Below are 3,944 nucleotides of genomic sequence, written 5' to 3'. Positions count from 1 at the left end.
AAAGTTTGAAAAGCTGGGAAAAGAAGCGGTAATAGATTTGGTTATGGTTTGGGTGTACCTCCCTAGTGAAATTTTGAGAAAAAAAAGTTTATATAGAATCCATTTATGGGTCGTACACCAGAGAAAACCAGCTGAAGATGTTGCCGTTTGTGCCTTTGGATGAAGTTTACAGGCTTACTACTTGCAAAAATTTCGGATACGTTATAAAATGTAAAAGGTGGAAAATGTACTGATTATGAGGTTGATTTTGTATCAGTGATGTGAAAATGAATGAAACTGGGGGGAGGTGCAAAATGGAGAGCTGGGTTAGAAGGACTGTTTTTGAAGCTTATATTTTTAAAATTTTGGATTAGCAATATAAATAAGATGAATGAAGTAGATGATTAATGATATATAATTATAAAGGATTTATGATTATTGTAATGAGAAATGATAAAGTTTAATCTTTAGATATTTGGATTGGGGGAAGTTAGATAACTATATTATATTATGAGTTTTGGTGTTAAAATAGAGTTTTTTATTATTTGAGTTAAAGTTTTTTTTAAGGATTGTCTTTGAAGCTTATATTTTTAAAATTCTGGATTAGATTATAAATAAGAAGAATGAATTTATATGAATGTTTTGAAGTAGATGATTAATGATATATATTTATATTTTTTTAAAGGATTTAATTTCTGTATTTAATGGAATTATTATAATGAGAAATGGTAAAGTTTAATTTTTAGATATTTGGATTGGGGGAAGATGGATAATTATATATGAGTGTTGGTATTAAAATAGTATAATTTTTTATTATTATTATTATTCGAGTTAAAGTTTTTTCTTATATAACTGATTGTTTTAGGAGTGTGTTAGTTCTGGGAAGTCGGGGAGGGGAGGCGATTAGGGGGAGATTATATTTGATGTATTCAATTATTATAGGTATATAATGGAATTGTATTAATAAGAGGATATGCTCGGCTGGTACCCCAAGCTGCACTCGACGAGGTGGTTAAGAATGCGGAGGGGATGTAGCGAAGTGGTAAGAAAAGGAGGAGAGGTTGTGGGTTTAGGGGGAGGAAGGAGAGGTAAAGTGGATGAGGGTGGAGGCAAGGCGGGGACTGCCGAGTGTACCCGAAAATGTTTTGAGTATTTTTATTGTTTGTTGGTGTATATAGAGGCATCATTTGTATTTGTTGTTTTAATTGAAAAATTAATAAAAATTTCTATTTAAAAAAAAAATTCTAAGAAACAATAAATAGAACCTAGTATGCTCAAACTAGAATGCACCCCTTTAAAATTGTAAGTTTCTTACTGGGAATCACATATATATCTCAGTACAGCATGACATTAAAACTACCTATTAATAATATTTCAATATCCTACCACTAATGAGATTGCTAAATTAGTTAATAATACTAATAAAATAGTATAAAGCCAATATTTAGTAAATAGTTTTAGTAAGAAAAGATCAAAAAGTTTCTGGGAACTTTAATGCAATGCAAAGGAAAATCAATAGCAAAAATTATACAATCTTTTCAGCAGCCTGAATTTTAAAATTGTCAATTGATCTGTTTTTTACCTAGCTAAAATTCCAAATTGTAATCTACATTTTCTTTAAAAAAAACACTCATATAAAAAAATGAGAAGTATAAGGAATTACGGTATTTCATTTTATTTTATTTTTAAAATTATTTTACTGCTAAAATAATAAAATACAGAATTTAGGATAACAATAATATGGAACAAAAGAATAACTAATACAGATTTTTTTAAAAAAGTATAGAGAGAAATCTTTTAGTAACATCCTTTTCATCCTTCTACGCAGGGCTTTTTTTCTCATAGAACACCCAGAACAGAGTTCCGGCACCTTTTTTGGATGGAACCTTGTAGAATAGGCAAGGCGGGTTGTATGACATGTGTGAGTTCTGGCACCTTTTTTTTTTTTAGAAAAAAAGCACTGCTTCTACGTATGCCCCTGATGATTAGCCACAGTTTAAATTTTTATGCTTTACACTGAACATTAATGATTGTTGTTGGTTTCTCTCTATGTCCAAGAAATCATATTCCAAATGTGTAAATCTGCCTTGCTATGTGATATATTGTACATCAGGGAGTCACTCCTACTTGAACATGGTTATACTTCTATTATGGAGATACACTGTCAGATTTGCTATTGCAGTATATTCTCTATCTTGGGTCTCCTGGTCTGATGCTGTTAGCATAGTTTCTCATTTCAGAAATTGTGTCACATTTGTTGCTGCTGCTTTCAGAAATAGGGAATGCCACACAAATTTTTGTGACATGCCTGTGCAGGGGCCATGATAATCTTCTCTGCATCCTTCCAATTTTAATATACGTGCTGCCAAAGCAACATTTTATCTTCAGTTATGATAACATTAGGTGAATAGGTGATGCTGAAAGACAATGACTAATTCAAGACCATGTTGTAAGCTTTATGACTGAGCAGGATTTGAATTCCCCTCTCCCCAGTCCAGCAGCCTCTCCACCACAATGTTCTGCTCTTTTAGGTTCAGTTGTCAGAAGCAGAGAAGTAAAGTCAGGAACTTGCCTCTAACTTGGAACAACAGTTCTGCTTAATTTCTTGCATTGATTAGAGAAATATCACTTTGACCTCAGAAATACTCTCTTTGACCGCCCAGCAATTTGCAAATCACAGAAAATTTTACCAGTTCAACTTGAAGCTGAAGCTACTCTGCTTGGGTCAGTGGTTGTCTAATTTTGTTTTAAAAGTAGTGAAGAAAGAGGAAGACTTCCAGATCATATTCACTTTCAGAACCAACAAATGGAACACTGACTTCCCAAAATCCAGATGCTGACAAGCACTTTTCCAGGTTTTTTAAAAAACTGTTTATTTCTAGGTAAGGGTAAAGAATTCCTCTGTCGAGGTGTATCTGACGCTAGCAGTCTGGATTATACCTAAAACTATTAGGTATGTATGTGGAAAAGGGAAAATGCATATTATCATTTATATGAAAGGGAATTCTACACAAATAAAATGTTCTAGTTACAGTCAAATGTGCTCAGAATGCATGCATGTACACACACCACAGATCTCTCTCCCCCACCATCCCTGTCCAAACAGTTTCTGTTAATCCATTTTCAACAATGTTTATCTGAGGCCATATCCAACCAGATTTGTTAAGCCCCCTCCTAACAACTTGTTGTCACAGTCCATTACCAAATTGCATATAGTTATATATTCCACTAATTAGGCTTCTAAAATATCATTAACATGTCTCTTGATCATTAGCATAACGTATGAGGCATCCTCGTTAGGCACAACTCAAGTTTGTTAACTGATAATGAAAAGGCACAGGGCTGGCATTATGGGAACTGAGCTGATAGGAGGCAGGGACTATCAAAAGCAATGAAGCTAAACAAAAATACGTGTGTGTATGCGTGTGAATTCTTCATAATGAATAATAGAATTCAGCATCTTTGAATTAGGGCTGTGTTCCAGTTTGAAGAAGCAGAAGTTAAGGGGAAATGCATAGGTATGTGCACCGGAGCACAGCTGTGGTTTTATAGAGCTTAATTAATCAGCTCTTCCAGAACAAGAACCATTGAAATGAATGAAACTATACATTTCCTGCATAGTCCCTATGTGGGGGGCAGAGCGGGACAACAAAACCTATAATCAACAAACAAAATATTTCTAGATGTAGGTGAAAAGTAACAGAAAAGGGGGGGGAAAGTATTGTTTTACTTCAACCTTCAGGAAATCCTAGAGTCCCTATTGGGGTTTCAACAGAATCTCTTTTGTTGCCCAGCAGCCTCCCTCCCTCCCCTCCTCTTTTGGTTTATCATTGGCCAGTCTATCAAATCAAGCCCCTTCCCATGGCAGCCACACACACATACAGTGTAGTTTAAGTCTTCTGCTCAATATAGTATAAACGGTGCTGAAGAGGAGTAACTGTAGCTGTTGTAGAAATGAGAAGAGT

At 34.4% G+C, this 3,944-nt stretch overlaps 1 non-coding gene across 1 annotated transcript; it reads right to left on the bottom strand.

The window, feature by feature from the left end:
- Nucleotides 1-2,250: 2,250 nt before the first annotated feature.
- Nucleotides 2,251-2,353, bottom strand: LOC114922894. Its single transcript, XR_003810518.1, has one exon. It is a non-coding gene; the product is annotated as a U6 spliceosomal RNA (small nuclear RNA).
- Between the last annotated feature and the right edge of the window lie 1,591 nt (nt 2,354-3,944).

Source organism: Protobothrops mucrosquamatus, unplaced genomic scaffold (genome assembly GCF_001527695.2).
Source record: "Protobothrops mucrosquamatus isolate PMUCROS unplaced genomic scaffold, P.Mucros_1.0 scaffold1256, whole genome shotgun sequence".
NCBI classification, from domain to species: domain Eukaryota; kingdom Metazoa; phylum Chordata; class Lepidosauria; order Squamata; family Viperidae; genus Protobothrops; species Protobothrops mucrosquamatus.
This window is presented reverse-complemented; position numbering and strand designations above follow the sequence as displayed.